Source organism: Petaurus breviceps, unplaced genomic scaffold (assembly GCF_028583685.1).
Source record: "Petaurus breviceps papuanus isolate PSGF00001 unplaced genomic scaffold, PetGlider_PUasm1.0 90895, whole genome shotgun sequence".
NCBI classification, from domain to species: Eukaryota; Metazoa; Chordata; class Mammalia; order Diprotodontia; family Petauridae; genus Petaurus; species Petaurus breviceps.
This window is the reverse complement of record NW_027187372.1, coordinates 23,932,899-23,938,898: the sequence shown is the minus strand read 5'-3', so window position 1 is coordinate 23,938,898 and position 6,000 is coordinate 23,932,899. Positions and strand designations below refer to the sequence as shown.

Here is a 6,000-nt window from a genome sequence, read left to right as displayed (position 1 = left end):
CTCTTAAAAGCCCCAGATATTTTTCATACATACATACATGTATATACTTATAGGAACAAACATGCATTTACATATGTATACATATGCATATATACATATACCTATACACTTAAAAACATAATACCCAAAGGTGTCAAACTCAAATAGAAACTGGGTACAGGCTGCATGTCTACTTGTAAAACCACATATTAACTTTATCTATGTTCTATTATGTTTTTATTTATTTTAAAACTATTTCTCAATGGTATTTTATTCTGTTTGAGGCAGCTCTAGGAGTGTGGCCTTGTATTTGACACCTCTGCCCTACATCTTGGTAGCTGATGATAACATATAGGCATACATATAAGATACAAGTGTATCTTACAATTTGATGGGAGGGGGATAAAATGAAGCAATTGCTATAAAAACATTTTGAGAAGGTTTTGTATGTTTCTTTAGGAGGTACAGCATGCAAAAGCAGCATGGAATATTTTGCCTATCAGACTATACAGTTCTGTAAGAAATGGATAGTTTTGCTGAGTAAAAGAGGGGTAAATTTTTCAGGCATCTGCAAAAATGAATGTTTTAATTGTTATTTCCAACACAAATCAAGGAAAATTGACATCTGTGAAATTGCCATCTTCTGTTCATTTTCCTGCCTGTACTTATCTGTCAGCAAGTCCGTGAGAGGATCTCAGGGAGAGCTTGTCCCTGACAGCAGTGGAATGCATTATAGCATGGAACTTTTTCCTTCCTAGCTTCTCGTGTAATTGTAAAAATTGAGTTTCTTAATTTAGAAAATGAGATTGAACCTGTACCATCTAAGAATTCTGACAATTTAGGTACTCTTTAACATTCCCCCTTCCCAACTCTATGAATATGCTTTTCGTAAGTAGGTTTCCTTTTGAACATGGCATAGAAGAGGCAATGTGAAGCATAGTTTATTAGAAGAAGGTCATAGAATGTCTATGCCTACTTATGGAAGGGGGAATTAGGCAAGGTGAGATCATGTCTTTGAAATTTTAAAAATTATAATTATTTTTATGTGTTTTTCAGTTTCTACCCCAAGAGGAAAAAGATTAGAACCCTCTAAGAGGACTAGGAAAAGGTTTCAAATCTTTATTGAACCTTGGATGTATCAATCTAATTCATATAATAGTGATGAACTAGGGGTCAATCTATGTGAAAGTGGTCCAAGAGGAAGTAGACAACTTATCTAGTTAGAGTGGCCATGTGTAAGAACTGAGACAGGAGGAGTAGAACTATCTTCATTCTCATAGAAAATAGCATACTATTTCTTAAAACAAATTTAGTTTGTTGGTGGGAGTGGTGGGAAGTGATTATGGCTCTGTATGTGTTTCAGAGGTAGGAGGAGATGTAAAGTGCAAGCTAGCCTAGACCAGGATAGGACTCATCTAGAATTTAATAAGTGGGAAGGTTGCAGAAATTGATAGTTTCCTAATTCGATTAAGTAGTCATACTAGCTAGATAATAAACTCAGTTGTTTCTATCCTAAATCCTAGGATTGCTAGTATTTTTAAGACCTTCTGATTTTTCTTTTTTTTGCCCAGACCTCAGTTACCCCTGCCTATTTAATGACTTTAAGGAAGAGCCCCTAGGCCTGGGCCAGGAAGAGGTCAACTCTTAATTAAATGCTGAATTAGCCTGAAAGATATGGCCTCTAGAATCTGATTTGGAATGAGACGATCTAGAGAGTGAGCAGTTTCTGATAAACCCAAAGTACATAGAACACCAAGACAGGATGCAGAAGGCAAAGAAGAAAAAACAAAAATAAAACAAAAAACAAAAACAAAAGTCTTAAAATTTAAGAGAAGTAGAAAGGGTAGATACGGGCACACAGGAGGCAGATAGATAATGCAGTAGATAGAGTGCTGGGCCTGGAGTCAGGAAGATCTGAGTTCAAATTTGAACTCAGACACTTCCTAGCTGTGTAACCCTTGGGAAGTCACTTAACCTTTGTTTGCCTCAGTTTCCTCTACTGTAAAATGAGGATAATGAAAGCATCTACCTTTCAGCATGGCTGTAAGGATCAAGCATAGTGCCTGACACATAGTAGACTCTATACAAATATTTATTCCTTTCCCCTCCCTCTTCTCTTTAACTAAAGGAAGGCACATATAGGGCAAGAAAATTGATGACACTGTCTCAGTTTATACTTGAAAAAAAAATTGATCCACTTGGGGGCAACTGTGTTGGAACATGCACACTCCTGCTCGTGTAATTTTGAAGATGAAAGAAAGTAACTTGAATGGACACCATGGAAAGATGCACAGACAGGTATTCCTGTCAATCTATCACTTTTAACGTTCGATGTTTCACTGTCAAATGCTTTCCTGAGAGTATTATACTCTGTGGCATTGGAAAAGTACCTTTCTTTGGTTCTAGGGTTTCAGAGAGAGACCTGAGTATAAGACCCCAAGCACAATTTCCAGGCCCCTAGAATTATGATCTCATTTTTCCATCTGTTCATGCAGTTGCAAACATACTCACTGGAGTTTCTATCATGCTTCCTTGTCCTGGCATAGGTTAACTGCCTGTGTCTTGTTCCAGTTTCATGGAGAAGCAGTTCTTCTGAGGCCTACTCTCATATTGTACCTGAAAGAGAAGTTGGATTTGGAGATTTGATGGGAAACTGCATTTGATTTTATTAGGTATTTACTAAGATGATTAGATAGTGGGTTTAAATTATGAACTAGAATAAAGGTAATTGACTAAACAATACTCTGAGAAGGGAAAGAAAAAGAAGTGGTTATGTAGTTGGGTGCTATGAAAAAGATTAAGAGATGTAGTCCTAGAAAACAACTAAAAACTTAAGATAAAAACAAAATAATATGAACTGTGCTGTGTGAATTGAAGACTGGACAATTGAAAATAAAACACCTTACTTGGTCCTAGCTGTTTATAGAGGCCAGTGTTACATCTTTATTTTAAGCAGTGGTTTAGAAATCAAAATCAATTTTACAGATATGGTCTTCTCAGCTAGGTGTTAACTGTTAAAATCAGTCTTCAATATCTGAAACCTTTAACTACCGTGAGTTCCAATGATAAAAACATCTGTGCTCATAAAGTCTTCAATGTCTCATTCAGGACTCCATAATCCTTGGGAAATATCATTTATACCAATGTGAATCATAAGAAGTATCTAGTAATCATAGAGTTTGACAAGCCTTAGTAACCTCTCAGTTACATGTTGGCAATGTGACACAGGAAATTTTCAGTGTTACATATTTTGACAAGTTACTGCCAGAATAGGAGGTGCCAGTCAGCACTGCTTAGCTATTCTTCCTCTGATCATTATTTGTTGATTGTTCAGTTAACAACACTTGTGAATTCTCATTATTCCTTGGGGCAGTGTTTCCCATACTTTGAAAATAAAATAAATGCAATTTATTAATAAAATTTATTTTCAAAATTGTGTTTGCAAAATAATTTTTCAAAAAATATTGTGTAATCCTCAAACTTTTCATGAAAAAGTTATATAAATATTTTCCCTAACTTCTTATGATTCATATTGATATAAATGTATTATGAAACAAAATTAAGAATGTGATAGTTTCTATAAAATAAATCATACATTTAGATAAAATTAAAATAAAAACCTATGCAGATATTTATTCAGAAATCCTTTATAATGTTTATATGCATAACAAATTTGAAAACAATTAGAATGGCATTAAAAATGTGGTGAATAGGGGAATTTTTCCTTTTTCTTTTTTTTGCAGGGAGGAGGGCATGGCAATTGGGGTTAAGTGCCCAAGGTCACACAGCTAGTAAGTGTTAAGTGTCTGAGGTCATATTTGAACTCAGGTCCTCCTGACTCCAGGGCAGATGCTCTATTCACTGTGCCACCTAGCTGCCCCTGAGTTTTTTTTTTTATACAAAGCTTCTCAACATTGGTCATTAATGATATTGTTACTCAAATTTATCAATATTTTATTTTCCCCAGGTAGAGATGCTACAACTGATAATAAAATATGTAGATCTTTATTTAACAAACCGGAGAACTTTTATGTACCCACAGCCGAGACAAGGGCAGCTAGCTAACACAGTGGATAAAGTCTTGGGTCTAGAGTCCAGAAAACCTAAGTACAAATCTGACCTCAGACACTTATTAGCTGTGTGACCCTGGGCAAATCATTTAACCCTGCTTGACTCGGTTTCTTCATCTGTAAAATGAGTCAGAGAAAGAAAAGGCAAACCACTCTAGTATCTTTGACAAGAAAACCCCAACTGGTGTCATGAAGAGTTGGCCATGACTAAAGCGACTGAACAAAAACCAAGACAATAACTTTTCAGCTTGAAACACTTGTTTCAACATAGTAACACAAAATAAGTCTATTAATTATTTTTGTTCAGATGGAGTAAGACTAAATATTTGTCTTTGGGAAATGACTTCCATATGTACTCATATTTACTATATCTACGTCTTTTAAATAATGAGAATTGTATTAATAAGCAACTCTTTGCTTTCTTCTATTTCATTTTAATGGAAGGTATTTTTAAAATTAGGAAAACTATCCAAGTATAATATTATGAATAAGTTACTCATAGCCTCAATTTTTCCCATAAATATAATCACTTTATCTTTCACGACCAGAGTATTTTGAGGATCTTCCATTGACCTAGTTATAGTACTCATTTCTTTTAAATGTCTGCCAAATATATTGCAAGTTTCAGAAGGAAATTTTAGTCATAAAATGAATTTGATTCATCTTCAGTATTATTGCTAAGAAAAATGCTAATTTATTAGCTCAAATACCCTTCAAAGTGCTTTGGGACTTGAATGCCAGCATGTTTTGAAATAATGCAGAATTGTGTGATATTCCTTCATTATATCATTAGGCAATTTTTAAAAGGACTATCTTTTTAAAATATTTTATTTTAAACTTAATTTTTCATAAACAAATATTTCTATATATAAGGAAAAAGAGATTGTATCAGTAGCTGAGAACTTCTGATATGTGCAGTTTGCTTAAAAATAGTGTGTCACTTCTAGTTAAAGTAGTTACATGAAAGACTCTAACCACATCCTGTTACCAGACACATACTTCATAAAAGACACCACATGAAATGGTGACTAATAAGATCAAAGGGAAACACCAATAATTGCTTTGAACTAGCCTAGGATGACATACAGAGTCATCCAGAAACCTTCAATCTCTCTTCACTAAGGAAAGCCAGGGAGCTCAGAAGGCAACCCAATATTTGGTAAATGGATCCTGAAGCCAGTGGGATCTCAGCACTGATCTGGTGAAGTTGTTGGGGTAGCTGTGTCAAATGTTACAATATGACGTAACATATTATTACATATACACAAATTTTACACATTCATCCATCCACTTTTCCCAAAAAATCCACTCTTCCTTTTGACTTCTCTAATTCTATTGCAGGTACCAACATACTTTAAGTTATACATGTTCAAAATCCTTGGTTCTTTACTCCTTTACTTCCCCCTTCCCACCAAACCACTAAGCCTTGTCAATTCTACCTCTGCACCATCATTCATTTCCACCACTCTAGCTCGCGTCCACCCCTCTAGCTACTCACTTCTCACCCTAACCATTGTATTGGTCTCCTAATCTCCCTGGCTCCAGTCTCTCCCTTCTCCAATTTACCCTTCATACAATTAACAAAGTGATATTTCTAAGGCAGACATCTGACCACCCATTGCCTTGTTCAAGATAGTCAAGTAGTTTCCAATTGCCTACTGACAATATCCCATATCTGTACATTGTCATTGGTATATATACCCCACCCCTAGAAGGACCTCCCTTTTTATAACACAGCTGATAATGCTGAGCTTCCTTCCAAGATCAGCTTAAGCAATAATTCCTCTATGAGGCCTTTGCATTGTTGATATATTTTTGCTTAATGGGAAGATCTTTCCCATCCATTAATAGACCCATGTGACTTGCTTGAATCACATGGAAGTCTGAGTCACATGAGTCTGTGGCGGGAGGAGCTTGCTGAACAGGTAGAACAGAAAGGGGTGGAGCAGGA

At 35.5% G+C, this 6,000-nt stretch overlaps 1 long non-coding RNA gene across 1 annotated transcript in view; it reads right to left on the bottom strand.

Annotated features, from left to right (window-relative positions):
- Positions 1-2,440: 2,440 nt before the first annotated feature.
- The window catches only part of LOC138150915 (uncharacterized), a 102,390-nt gene continuing 98,830 nt past the window's right edge, over positions 2,441-6,000 (bottom strand). The window contains exon 3 of the long non-coding RNA XR_011165681.1: positions 2,441-2,595. This is a non-coding gene — a long non-coding RNA (uncharacterized lncRNA). The remainder of the gene's footprint in view (positions 2,596-6,000) is intronic.